Genomic DNA, 15,693 nt, shown 5'->3' with positions numbered 1-15,693 from the left:
AGACATCGAAAAAGCATATCGTGTAAACTGGAATTTCTTGTTAAATATGCTATGTCAAATGGGTTTTGGGGTAAAATGGATCAACTGGGTGAAATATTGTATCTTCACTGTCAGATTTTCAATCATCATAAATGGATCCCCTGAGGGCTTTTTCCCTGCCCATAGAGGTTTAAGGCAGGGTGATCCTTTATCTCCCTTTTTCTTCATAATAGTCATGGAAGGTCTGAATAACATGGTTAAAAAAGCAAAAAGCAATGGGTGGATCAAAGGTTTTGAGGTATCTAGAAGTGGAAACAATAGTCTGGGAATCACACATCTTCAATATGCTGATGACACATTAATATTTTGCGACACAGAAAGGTGCATGTGAGGTTTCTAAGAGTTATTCTAGTACCGTTTGAAGGAAATTCAGGACTTCATGTTAATTGGAAAAAGAGTCATCTTTACCCAATAAATGAAATGCCTGATATGGAACAATTGGCACTAATCTTAGGAGATGAAGTAGAAACTCTATCTACTGTCTATCTTGGCATGCCTTTGGGTGCCAAATCTAAATTCAAAGAGATATGGAACACTATTATTGAAAAGTGTGAGAAGAATTTCTCCAGATGGAAATCCTGATACCTATCAATGGGAGAAAGACTCACCCTCATCAATTCAGTTTTAGATGTACTCCCAATATATATGATGTCACTCTTCCCTATTCCTGCAGGAGTCATACAGAGATTGGACAAACTAAGAAGAACCTTTTTGTGGCAAGGGAACAGAGAAAAAAGGATTTTTTCACTTAGTCAAGTGAAAATCTCTTATAGTTGGCAGAGCTTATGGTGGAATAAGCATCAGGAATTTGAAGGATCATAGAAAGGCTCTCAAGATTAAATGGCTATGGAGGTATTCTCAAGAACCCCAAACCTTATGGGGTAATGTGATCAAAGCCAAATATGGTGAGGAAGACAAGTGGATAACAAAGGAAGTAAATACAACATATGGAGTTAGCTTATGGAGATCCATCAGGTCACTCTGGCCTATTCTAAAGAACCACTCATCTATCAAAGTGCAAGATGGCAATAAAACCTCCTTCTGGAAAGATAACTGATTGGGAGATGGATGCTTAAAGGACCTCTACCCTGATACGTATGTTCTCGCACAACATCAACACAACACATAGTTGAAATGTGGTCCCCGCTAGGATGGACACTTATTTTTAGAAGAAGTTTGAATGATTGGGAGGTGGCCAGAATGACTGACTTCTATAAACATCTGGAAAGATTCATAGGTTTATAGAGTGGGGTTGACACAATAAGGTGCTAGGGAAATAACAACGGCATCTATAAGGTGAATACAACATACAAGATCCTGAATCAAGCCAACCAACAGATTAATAACTGGCATTGGAAGCATATATGGAAAATCAAGATTCCCTATAAGGTAGCATGTTTTTCTTGGTTACTAGCAAAGGAGGTTGTTCTGACACAAGACAATCTTATAAAGAGAGGGATTCAATTGTGCTCAAGATGTCACTTATGTGGAGAAGATGTTGAGACAGTTAGCCATCTATTTTTACATTGCAAGATAACTGACCAGTTATGGAAGATCTTTATTAATCTTAGGGGCATAGCTTGGACAATGCCTAGTAAGATTACTGAAGTACTTTTCAGTTGGGATAAAGCTGGAACAGGAGCAAGAGACAGAGATAGATGGAGAACTATCCCGTCATGTATTTGGTGGACAATCTGGAAAGAAAGGAATTCCAGATATTTTGAGGATAGAAGAAATTCTGTACAAAAGATCAAGCTTAATTATAGTTTGCTTTTTTGCTTTTGTTGTAAACAGATCTACACAGAAGATACTGTTTCAATCCTAGATGTCCTAGAATCTTGTTAGGCCTGAGGTCCAAGTTTTTTTTTCTTTTGGCTACTCGCTTATAAATATGGTTTCAGTACAACCTATGTACTGATTTTATTATAATATACAATATGTTACCATCTCAAAAAAAAATAAAAAAATCCACACACTGTGGGCTCTGGCACGTGTACGTTTAGAATTGTATGGCAGTATACCCCTATTTTAATTTTTTTTCTTGAACAATATTTTAAGATTAAAAAATAGGAGTCAGAACTAGGGGTGACAAACGAGCGGGTCGGATTGGATATGGGACGAGTCGAAAACGAATAATACAAAAAATAGATAAATTATTCGAACCGACTCATATTTGATACGGATAAAAAATGGGTTAATCGGCGGATAATATGGATAACCATATTATTCATGACTTTTTATATATGATCACTTCTTGGAGAATTCCTAGTCTTCCAAACTTGAGGAACCCCCAATTTAAAGCTTTACAAATATATGTTAAAACTCACTAGTTATCCATTGGTTATCCATTTTCTAAGTGATAATATGGTTCTTATCTATATTTAATCCTTTTTTAAATAGTTCATTATCCAACCCATATTTCAATGGATAATATGGGTGGATACCTAGTGGCGGAGCCACATTGAAGCAAATACGCCGACTTCCCTTGACTTTTCGATATATCTAATTATTTATATTTTAAAATTCCTTGATAAAAATTCTGAATCCGCCACTGTGGGTACCTATTTTCTTTTATCCATTTTGCAACCACGAACAAAGAAAACGAGAGGAGCTAGAAATAGGATCAAGAGCCAGGCAGAAACTACTCCAATAATGTATGGACAACGTACGTGGTTGACATTCGATAATTGCAGACTTTATGGACAATGAAGCACGTATCTCTTTTTTGGGCCAATGACTTTGAGCAATTATGGACGCATAGTACTATCACACATTTTCAACCTTCTCCAACTTGGATTGAGCCCAGCACTCTGAGTTCTAATTAGAGGCCCTAGTGATGGCCTTTTTTTATTAACTTACTGGTAGAGAAGGAAGGGAAGCCTCTCACAATAAGAGAGATTTTCTATCTTAGCTTGCCTAGGTTATTCGATTATGGACATAGTAAATTAGTTAGCTTGCCTAGGTTATTCGTACACCTTGCATTTATATTAAGAAATCTACTAAATATATGCAAATATCTAATTGTGAACTCAGTTATTATTGTATACTAATTTAAAATTACAGTATGAACGCATAAACTTCAAATCATGAATCCGCCTCTTATAATGCCTAAGGTAAACCCATTAAACTAGTAAGGGCGCCCCATACCTACTCCCGCATTAAAGAAGAAGTCATTTATCTAATACAATTTCTTATCTTCCTTATCTTGATCTAAAATCTATCGAATACCCTATTCGAAATTGCACACATCTGCTATGTCCTTCAATTGATTTATAAAAGTTCAATCATCTTGAAGATTAATCGATATCGATAATACCTCACATGATTGAGGGCCATGTAGCGGCATCACTCATGTCTAAGTCATTGGCCTAAAGCTAATGTTATGTAACAGACATCACTTTAAGCTAATGTAAAAGACCCATCTACTTTAGAAGGGCTTTTTTAAATTAGAATAATAATAATAATAATAATAATAATAATAATAATAATAAAATACATTGACAGCATAGTGCACCTAGAATTTACAAATCGGATTACACTGAGCATATAGAATAATAACATTGTGAGCGAATATAAATTAAATTCAACAAGAATGACCATCGATCATGTAAAGCCCCGTAAATTCTTTTTAATTAATTCCTACTAATTTTGAGCTTGAGAATATAATGTAACTAAATCCGAGCTATATGGTTATACGAATTGAACGAAGTCATGGGAACGCTTATAATTAACTTTGGTATAGTTTGGAATTAATTATAGTTCCATAGGATAAGTATTTAAATTGATTGAGAATATTTATGTAGTAATAATTGAAATTGATTAGTAAGAAAGAAAAAGGGAGAATCTGAAAGAACAAGAGGGGGGGGGGGTGAATTGTGGTCAATTAAAACTTAGTTGACTAAATTTGAGTTTAGTTGACTAGATTCTGCACAGTGAACAGATAAAGAGAAGTAAACCAAGCAAACTGAAAGATAACGAGACACAACAATTTTTATGCTGGTTCAGTACCGATGAGGTACTTACATTCAGTTTTTCTTGGGTCACAAGGGACTTCTTAGATCTTTGATAATAGGTTACAATGATGATGGTTTTGGTTTGCTTACCATCAACAACATTCAATGATAATAGCTTTTGTAAAGTTGACACAACTCTCTTTTTGTGTTCTATCTCTTCCTATCTTTTATGACACTTGTAGACTCAAGAATACAGTATTTGTACTAAGAACTAGAAAGGTGTAGAATCAGTTTTTGTAGTTACGCAGCGATCCTTGAATACGCGCTAGTATTCTTATAGATCAGATTTGAGAGCAGTTGTCCATTGTTTTGATCGGTGCACACAACATTTTTTTTATACTTGATTCATGACCCATTGATTTCTTCAATAAGGATGGACTAGATTTAATAATCTAGGGAGTATTCCTAAGTCAAGATCTGGGGAGTTGCTTCCATTCTCCATGCTTTATCGAAGAAAAGAGAGAGAAGTTGATGGGCTGTATTAGTTTTATCCAGGGAGTGCTTTTCATGCTCCATGCTTTATTGGGTAGAGGAGCATCACTTCAAGTTGTCTCCCATTATATTTTGTTCTCTTTCTATTTTAAATCTTCCTTCATACAAAATCTGATGTTTTGTATTTACAGGTAAGTAACATATAAGGCAATGGTCCAAGATACATAATCATGGAGTAGATCTTCATTCCTTTTTGGCAATGCTTGCTTCACCTGAATATATAAATTAAAACATAAATCAAGACTTCTTTATAGATATTGGATCATTATTAAAATTCTACACTTAACAATCTCTCCCTTTTTGATGATGACAATAAGCTAAAAAGAGTTTAACTAATTTATGGATACTTACCTTTTCTTTTCAAGCTTGCTCCCCCTGTCATATTTAGAATATTTATCCTTTTGTTTTATTTGTTATATTTGCAAAACATAAACATACTAAAAATTATGTTACACAAATTTAAAAGGATATTTCTTAGTTTTGGAAGACGAAAGTTGAATTCAGGGATAAGAATATACTTAGAAGCACATTGACCAGTATCATAATTTTTGTATGTATGACATTTTTGTCAAAACTTCTATATACCATCTGTGTGCTATTACATAAGCTATTTAAGACGACGTTTTTACAGGGATCGATTATGACGTATGTGATAGCTGTCCCATCGATTCAGCCTTTCAAGGTATTTAATGCTTGTCAGATGGCGGTCGGCCACCTGTAATATTGAACCGCCATGATGCGAGCCTATAAATAGCTCTTCCATCTATCATTTACTACTTTCGCGCATTCACTCCCCCAAATTTTCTCATCTTTTCTTCCTTTCTTGTTGCTACCAGAGTTTTGGTGTCGTCAATTTTTCACTTTCCTTTGTCTTTCTTCCTCCCATATCAATGGCCAAGACTTCGAAAATTGTGCCTCAGAAGGAGAAAGCTTCTTCTTCACGGCCGTCAGGCGACAAGGCGCCGGTGGAGCCGTCCACCTATGACTACATTCCCAGCCCGTGTACTCTAAAGATCGATTTTAAGATTGAGAATCCTTTATCCGTCCCGGATCGATGCGAGCACGTGTCGATATATATGTGCTCTATAACGGAGGGTCATCTCAAGGCCGTTAGAAAAGACTGCAACTGGGGTTCCGAGGTTGTGTTGCAAATTCCATCCCACGAAGAGAGCGTCGTCACCCATGGGGAGGGGTTTTTAAGTGTTTACACTTATCCCTTCACATTGGGTCCGGTCGACCCGGTGATCATTGATTTTTTCAAGAGATATAAGGTCACCCTCTGTCAAATTCATCCCTCTCTATGGCGTATAGTAATCCTACTTCGCTTCCTCTCCATCAAAGCCGGGGGCTGGATTTTTTCCTGAATCACCGCTCTGAATTATTTGTTTTAAATTGGAAATTCATACTCAGTCATATTCATTTCATTGCATATCATATCTCAGTCTCTGTTATTTTTTATTGATATATCATATCATCATTTTCGGGCTATTTTCATGACATTATGAGCCCGAGAGACTGGAAAGATTGATAATACGCAGCTCCTCGAGACCTTAAGCCGCCAAATAAGACGCTAATTCTCAAAATGACCGGTCGGATTGTTACATTCTACCCCTTTAAAACAAACGTTTGTCCTTGAACGTGCCAAGAATCGTTCTGAAGTTATCAAATCACTGAATGTACTCATCATCCTATACTCGTGGGTGATCTCACGTCACCCCAATCCACATAGGCCTGACAAATCTATCTTAAATGAAAATTATTCCTTCCACCCACACTAGTAAACCTTAGAATCAAATTTCTCACCATCCAATCATTTCCAAGAGACCCGATCCCCATATTAACACACAGTATTAGCCTCAACCAGTTATAAAAACTCATGCCTACGCCCACACGGTACAACCACCTGACATAATACCTCACACATATGCCCATAACAATAACTCTGGCCATAATAGCTGCCCAAAATCAAATGCAGCACCGACGAGTACCCTCATCACAGATAAAACCTCATCCCAGACCTCTATAACACCGACAACTATGTAAGAAACATGAAGATGCCATGACTATTCACTCAAATCAAGAAGTCACACCCAACACCACCTGGGCACACACCTCGCAAGTTAAAACCCACTAACCACAGCACAAATATGACTGAATATACAGGTTGTATCGGCCTCAAATCTTTTGAGGATTAATCAGACTTCATCATCGGGCATTGAAGGCTTTGATGTCGAGCATCGACGAAGACAAGGATCGGGGTTGGATGGGGCGTTACATTCGGGTGAGGACCCGTGACCTTATTCCGGAAGAGAAGATGTCGTTCCCCGAGGAATGGAATTTCGACCGTAAGTTGTTCTCATAAGACGTTGCTTTTTGTATTCTTTCCCGATTTTTTCTGATGTCTCTTCCCGATATACAGTTGCCCCTTGGATGCCACAAGCGGTGCCCGACCTCGAGGATTGGGTTCGAAAGTTAGCCTCGACTTCCTCTTATGCCGAACGCGCTTGGAGTGATTTGGCAAAAGGCAGATGGGAAGCCAAGAACCATGGTAAGGTTTTACTTCTCGTTTTCTTTGAAGTGTTCTTTGTGCTCCATTCGTTACCGATTTTCTTTCACGCAGGCGTAACCAAGGACGCCGCTTTGAGGCCTTCGAGCGATGAAGAAGGAACTAAGTCCCTGGTCCCGAAACTGGGGAAAGATAAGAAGCGAAAAGCTGCCTCTCGGTCAGAGGGCCCCATGCCCAAAACTCGAAGGGTGAGGAGGAAGGCAATTTCCCTTTCGATTGACTCGGTCCAACGACTAAGAGAAGAAGAAGAAGAAGAAGAAGAAGAAGAAGAAGAAGAAGAGGAGGAGGAGGAAGGATGTGCCTCGGCTTTGGCGACCCGATCTGCAAGAGCTATCGAGGTCACCGAAGCTCCTGAGCCGATGGCAGCTGTATCGGTCAGGGTTGACCCCAGGATCCCGAGTCTTGATCGGAATGCCCCAAGTGATTCGCTTGGGACTATGACAGTGGGTTATTCGCCTTCTCTTCCTACCTTTTTTGAGGAGGCGTTAAAGGAAGCTCGAGAATTGAAGACCCCCAATATGGGCGGAGGCTCTAGTGCAGGGGATCCCTTTTGGGATTGCTTTACTGGAGTCGATGATGCTTCCGATATTGGGGACGCTTCTCTTCTACTAGAAGAGGCCCAACGTTTCATTACTCGGGTAATGATTTTACTATACTTGGTTTCTTTGTTCTTTCCGAATTTGACTCGTGTTCTTTCCCTACTGTACAGGCCATTAGTAGATTTCGAGTCGACCTTAGCCAGTGTGAGGTCGAGCTTCAGAAGGTCTCGGGGGAGAGAGACGCCTTGCGACTTCTTTGCAGCTGAAAGGACGAGGCTATAAAGGACCTCCAAGCAGATTTGGCTAAGGCTCGTGAAGAAGAGGCCAAACTTGACAAGCAGGTGACCCCCGTTCTGTTAAAGTATGGGTTTGACTCGACTGTGGAAGTTAACCCTTCGTTGTCTCAGCTGCAGCAAAAGGTTGAAAAGATCGGGTCACTTCGGGAAGAAGTCGATCAAATCAAAGCTGAATGTAATCGGTGGAAGGAGACTATCGATCGCCTGGCTGCGGAAAAAGAGACCATTTTGACCAACTTATTATCGGCCGATGTTCAGCTTCGAAACGTTAAGCAAAAGGGTTCGGCTCAAGCTAAGAGGATTGAGGAGCTTGAAGCCCAGCTTGCTGAAGTCAAGGCGGAGGTTGAGTCATCGAAAATCTTGGCGGATAAGTTCATTGCCGTGTATCGGGTTGATGCCGAGGCTGCTCAGATGGAGGCACGAGAGGCGGCGGACATTGCTGACACCCGAGCACATTGGATTGCCGAACTTGCTAAATGTAGGTCTCGGAGGGAGACCCTCGAGGAGATACATGCTTGGGGTTTTGACCTTACTGAAGAAATAAAAAAGGCTAAAGAGCTCGAAGTTGAAGCTGAAGCCTTGGCTTTTCATGGCAATGATGATGATGATAACTGTAGCAAGAGCGGATCCGAGGATGGGGGAGAGCCTAACAGAGAAGCAAACGCCCCTGAGGATGATCAGGAAGCTTAGTTCATTTTGTTTTTGTGGTAATCAATTATGTAAATTTTTTTGTATATAGACAATTTTGGCCGATTTGTGAAGACTTTATACGTGCCTTACAAATGTTTTCACAAGGATCGTAACAATTCAATCAAATTTGGACTTCGTAGTCTCTATGATTAATTGTTCGAAGTGACCTAGCCCCTAGGCTTACTAGTTGAGTTAATGATTCGAACTTGAAGAAATATAATCCGTGGGCGTAATCGTCGAGTGAAGTAACGTAGCACGTGGGCGTGATGGTCGAGTGAGTGCTTGCTCGAACTCGAAATAAAAGTAGCCCGTAGGCTTTAGTCGTCGAGTGAATGATTCGAACTCGATGCAATATAGCCCGTTAGGCATAATGGTCAAAGTAGCTCGTATGCTTAGTGGTCGAGTGAATGCTTGCTCGAACTCGAAATAAAAGGTAGCCCGTAGGCTTATCAGTCGAGTGAATGACTCAAACTCGATGCAATGTAGCCTGTAGGCTTAGTGGTCGAGTGAGTGCTTGCTCGAACTCGAAAAATAAAAGATAGCCGTAAGCTTATCAGTCAAATTTAACTTGATTCTGTTTGCATAATAAATCTCCAAATAAAGGAATTTTCCTTGGATATAAGATGTCGATAAAGAAGAGAACTTTCTTCGCACGTCATTACACATGTGTTCATATTTCGCGCCTGGGTTCGGGCCAATGAACATGGTTCGTTTTGACCATTTGGCTCTTACAATTTTTCCTATTGGAACCTGTTGTTGTGAAATAACTCTCTTGCATCTGAACTCGATGTATTTGAGGTCCTAATTCCCCCTCAGTATTCGCGGTCGATTGTAAAGAGGCCTCGGATATTATTGTAAGTGCAGCACGATCAATGGTTTTCTCATTAAAAACCTTGCTAAAAAATCCATTTGGGATAAAACCGGTCTAAGGGAAAAAGAGTACAACGCGTGCTTTCAATCAAAAGATCCATCTTAGCCCTTGTTTGGACTTCTTAGCAGTAGTACCTTTTCAGATGTGATACATTCCAGCTGCTTGATAGTTGTTTGCCGTTTATAATACCGAGCATGTACGATTCCTTTCTGATGTTCTCGAGCACCTGATATGGTCCTTCCCAATTCGGTCCTAGTTTTCCTTCGTTCGAATTTCGGGTATTGATGGTGACTTTTCTTAACACTAAGTCCCCGGTTTTGAAATGGTGGAGCTTGGTTCTTCGATTATAATATCTTTCGATTCGCTGCTTTTGGGCGGCCAATTGGACGAGAGCAGCTTCTCGTCTTTCATCTGATAATTCGAGGCTGGTATTCATAGCCTCGTTATTTGATTCTTCCATCGCGAATCAAAATCTGGTACTGGGTTCACCAACTTCGACTGGTATCAATGCTTCGGACCCATATACTAAGGAGAATGGGGTCGCCCCCGTAGTGGATTTTGACGCCGTCCGATATGCCCAAAGGACTTCGGGAAGGATTTCTCTCCATTTTCCTTTAGTGTCATTCAACCTCTTCTTTAGGTTTTGAATGACAGTTTTGTTCGTTGATTCGGCATGACCATTCCCACTGGGGTGGTATGGCGTCGATAGTACCCTTCTTATTTTGTGATCTTCGAGGAATCTTGTTACTTTGCTGCCGACGAATTGTTTTCTATTATCACATACTATTTTGGTGGGTATCCCGAATCGGCATATGATATGATCCCAAATAAAGTCTATAACTTCTTTCTCTCTTATTTTCTCGAACGCCTGCGCTTCAACCCATTTAGAAAAATAGTCAGTCATAAATAAAATGAATTTGGCTTTACCTGGGGTCGATGGCAAATGGCCGAGGATATCCATTCCTCATTTCATGAACGGCCATGGGGATAGGACTGAGTGAAGTTGCTCTCTGGGTTGATGGATCATTGGCGCAAACCTTTGACATTTATAACATTTACGAACAAATTCCTTCGCATCTTTTCCCATATCGATCCAATTATACCCTGCTCTGATTATTTTTCGAACTAATGTGTCGGCACCGGAGTGATTCCCGCAAGTGCCCTCGTGCACTTCCCGTAGGATGTAATCGGTATCTCCCGGACCCAAGCATACTGCCAACGGTCCATCGAATGTCCTTCGGTACAGTGTTCCGTCCGAAGCCAACGTGAATCGAGCAGCTTTAGTCTGTAGGGTCCTAGAATCTTTAGGGTCCGATGGGAGCTTTCAGCTCTTTAAGTATTCAATATACTTATTTCTCCAATCCTAGGTTAAGCTTGTAGAATTTATCTCGGTGTGACCTTCTTCGATTACTGAGTTGAACAACATTCCCCGAGCCCAAGTTATCTACCTCGACCGACGATCCCAAATTCGCAAGCACATCGACCTCATTATTCTGTTATCGTGGAATATGCCGTAAAGTCCATTGTTTGAAATGGTGCAAAGTGACAAGTAGTTTGTCTAAATACCTTTGCATTCTACCTTCTCGAACTTTGAAGGTTTTGTTTACTTGACTCACCACCAGCAAAGAGTCACAATTGGCTTCAATGACTTCTGCTCCCAAGTTTCTAGCTAGCTCGAGACCTGCAATCATGGCTTCATACTCGGCCTCGTTGTTAGTCAACCTGATAGTTTTAATAGATTGCCTAATAGTGTTACCCGTGGGTGGTTTCAAAACTATGCCTAGCCCGGACCCTTTCACGTTCGAAGCCCCGTCCGTAAAAAGGATCCATACCCCCGATGATGTACTTGATTTCAATAAGAGTTCTTTTTTGACTTCGGGTACTAGGGTTGGCATGAAATCGGCCACGAAGTCTGCTAAAATTTGAGACTTGATGGCCGTACGGGGTTGATATTCGATATCGTACCCACTTAGTTCGATGGCCCATTTGGCCAGTCGGCCTGATAGCTCGGGTTTGTGCAAAATATTACGAAGCGGGTAAGTGGTTAATACGCATATGGGATGACACTGAAAGTACGACCTTAACTTTCTAGGGGCGCTTAACAGTGCAAGTGCCAATTTTTTCAGGAGCGGATATCTAGTCTCTGCTTCTCATAAGGTTCGACTCATATAATAAACGGGGAATTGCGTACCTTGCTCTTCTCGAACTAGGACACCGCTTACGGCGATTTCCGATACTGCCAAGTACAAGCAAAGTTTTTCGTCTGTTTTTGGAGTGTGAAGTAGTGGTGGGCTTGATAGATATCGTTTTAGTTCCTCTAATGCTTGGTGGCACTCCGGGGTCCAAGAAAAATTGTTCTTCTTTTTGAGTAGAGAGAAAAATTTGTGACTTCGATCAGATGATCTCGAAATGAACCGGCCTAAGGCTGCAATCCGACCCGTTAGCCTTTGTACGGCTTTTACGCTGTCCACAAAGACGATGTCTTCGATGGCTTTGATTTTATCGGGGTTAATCTCGATTCCCCGATTTGACACCATGAAGCCGGGGAACTTGCCCAAACCGACCCCGAAAGCACATTTTTCGGGGTTGAGCTTCATGTTGTATTTCCTCAAAATTTTGAACGTTTCCTGCAAATGGGTCAAATGGTCCTCTGCGCGTAGGGATTTAACTAGCATGTCATCAATATAAACTTCCATTGATTTTCCTATTTGCTCTTCGAACATTTTATTTACTAGGCGTTGGTAAGTAGCCCCTGTATTTTTTAGCCCGAAGGGCATCACATTATAACAATACGTTCAATATTTGGTGACAAATGAAGTCTTTTCCTGGTCCTCCGGATTCATCTGAATTTGATTATACCCGGAATAGGCATCGAGAAAAGTGAGGATCTCGTGGCCGGCCGTGGCATCGATCATGCGATCGATGTTGGGCAGCGGAAAGGAATCTTTGGGGCATGCTTTGTTCAAATCCTTATAGTCCACACACATTCTAAGTTTGTTTCCTTTTTTAGGCACTACAACTACGTTGGCTAACCATTCGGGATATTTCACCTCCCGAATGGACCCTATCTTGAGAAGCTTGGTTACCTCGTCCTTTATGAATGCGTGCTTTCCCTCGGACTGGGGTCTTCTCTTTTGCTTCACCGGTCTGAACCTAGGGTCCAAGCTTAGCCGATGCACCGTTATATCCGGTGGGATCCCTGTTATATCTAAATGGGACCAGGCAAAACAATCGATGTTATCGATAAGAAATTGAACAAGTTTCTTCCTGAGTTCGGGGGCTCAACCCCGTTCCTAAGTATACCTTTTGCTCGGGCTAGTGATCGATTAGTGTGACTTGCTCTAGTTCCTCGATTGTTGATTTGGTAGCGTTGGAGTCATCGGGAATCATGAAATATCGAGGGACCCTTTGATCATCCTCCTCTTCGATCTTCTGGTTATCTGGCTGAGTCGAAGCCGATGTCTGTGATTGCTATTTGGTGTCCCGTTCTCCCCCTTTATCGGCGAAGGCGAGGACATTGGTTTAGCTTCCTCGACGGCGAACATTTCCTTTGCGGCTGGTTGTTCTCCGTACATTGTCTTGACACCTCTCGATGTCGGGAATTTTAGGGCATGGTGTAGTGTCGAAGGTACAACTCTCATGTTGTGGATCCAAGGCCTTCTGAAAAAGGCGTTGTATCTCATATCGCCTTCGATCACGTGAAACTTTATTTCCTGGATGGTTCCGGCCACGTTTATTGGTAGGATTGTCTCGCCTTTGGTGGTTTCACATGCCATATTGAACCCGTTTAGAACCAGAGTTGCGGGTACGATCTGGTCCTGCAGGCCGAGCTATTCTACGACCTTCAATCTGATGATGTTGGCCGAGCTACCTGGATCGATTAACACACGCTTAATTTTAGTTTTATTCATGAGTACGGATATTACCAGTGCGTCGTTATGAGGTTGGATGACCCCTTCTGCATCTTCATCATCGAAGGACAAAGTCCCCATGGGTGCGTAATCTCGAGTCCGAGGTCGCTTTTCTTTTACAATCGATGTTTTAATGCGTTTAAGCACTGGTCCCTGAGGGGTATCGATGCCGCCGATGATCATGTGAATGACATACTGCGGTTCTTCTTGCTCGTTTTGCTTGCCGAAATCCCTGTTTTTAAAATGGTTCTTCGCCCTATCACTCAGAAATTCCCGAAGGTGCCCTTTGTTAAATAAGCAGGCTATTTCCTCTCTTAGTTGCCTGCAATCTTCCGTTCTGTGGCCATGGGTGCCATGATATTCGCACATTTGATTGGTATTTCTTTGGGCAGGATCGGTTTGCATGGGGTCAAGGCCATTTAGTGTCCTTGATGCGTCCGATAGCTGACACGATAGCGGATGCACCAACGCTGAAATTATATTCTAATAATCGAGGTGCTTCTATAGGATCGGCATATTTATCAAAGCCACTCTTACTCATAAGTCCCCAAGAATTTTGCCCTCGATCAATCCTTCGATTGTTCCAAACTGTATTGCATGCTGAACCGTTGTTCACCCGATCTGTGACGTACGGTTGATATTGGTCTCTGTTCGACCTTTGTTCTCTGTCGATCTCCTTTTGGTTTTTAGTAGCTGTCCTGTTCTGATGCACGGGTCCATACGGAGCTCCCAACTGATCATCCTCAACCCTAATTTTCGATTGGTATCGGTTGTGTACATCTGCCCAAGTTATTGCTGGATACTCGATCAAATTTTGTTTTAGCCGATGTGATGTTGTCAAACTTAGCTCGTTCAACCCTTGGGTGAAAGCTTGTACGGCCCAATCGTCTGTGACCGATGGCAATTCCATGCGTTCCATTTGAAATCGGGATACGAATTCCCTCAGCATTTCATTACCCCTTTGCTTTACTTTGAAGAGGTCTGATTTCCTTGTTGCAACCTTTATGGCACCAGCATGTGCCTTTACGAACGAATCTGCTAACATGGCAAAAGAATCGATGGAATTTGGTGGTAAATTGTGATACCAGATCATCGCTCCCTTCGAGAGGGTCTCCCCGAACCTTTTCAACAACACGGATTCGATCTCATCGTCCTCCAAATCATTACCTTTGATGGCACATGTGTAAGAGGTGACATGTTCGTTAGGATCGGTCGTACCGTTATATTTGGGAATTTCGGGCATACAAAATTTTTTGGGGATTGGTTTCGGTGCCGCACTCGAGGGAAAAGGCTTTTGTATGAATTTTTTCGAATCAAGCCCTTTTATCATTGGTGGAGCCCCCGAAATTTGATCGACCCTGGCATTGTATGTTTCCACTATCTTGTCGTTGGCTTCGACTCATTTTGTGAGTTCCTCGAGCAATTTAGTAATTCCGGGAGCGGTCCCCGATTCTTGCTCGTTTGATTTCACTATGGCGGGCTCCGTTCTGGGGGTGATTTCTCGAAGTGGATTGGAATCCGGCCTGCTTTGTACGCGAGTTTGGCTCTGTAACTGAGCTATCGCTACTTATTGGGCTTGTAGTATCTCGAAGATCATACGTAAGCTGGCCCCGATTTTTCCCGCGTTATGGGTGTCTCGGGCTACGGATCGAGTACCGCCCTGAATGCTTCTTTCCGATTCGGAACGCTGATTCGCCTCCAAAGCTATTTGTGAATTGAAATCCAATGGTACTTCGGCTCGAATTTCGGGTACTTCGATTCGAGCCTCGGTGCCATCGTTAAGTGGCCTTCCGCCCCCGGGTGCCAAGTTGTTGGTTTCATCTTGAAGGCCGGCTTCGTGGTCGATAGGTAAAGCCATTACTGATTTGAAGTTGCAAGCTGGCGTGCACTTTAGATTTATATCAAACGATCACTGTTACCTTTAGCCCCACGGTGGGCGCCAAACTGTTTACCGAAAAAATCGGATAATGTTAGATTTGTGTATGGTTCTAAGAATGTGCGATACAATTCGATATAAATCGTGTAGAGAAATAGAGATATGTGTATTCTTGACTATGAGAATGCAAATAGTGAGCAACAAGAATGAATAAGATTAAAATAAAACAAGCACAAAGTGACATCTTTCAATATGAGAAGTGATTTTTGGTTACAGTGTGTTTTTCTTTCTTGCCATATATTCCCCCTTTTATAGTAGAGGGTCATTACAAAAAGTAATAAAATAAAGCATATAGTGAAAGGCCCATGATGACTTGTCTCTTCCTCGATTCCCGCCAAGA

This window comes from Nicotiana tabacum, chromosome 22, assembly GCF_000715075.1.
Source record: "Nicotiana tabacum cultivar K326 chromosome 22, ASM71507v2, whole genome shotgun sequence".
Taxonomy (NCBI): Eukaryota; Viridiplantae; Streptophyta; class Magnoliopsida; order Solanales; family Solanaceae; genus Nicotiana; species Nicotiana tabacum.
This window is presented reverse-complemented; position numbering follows the sequence as displayed.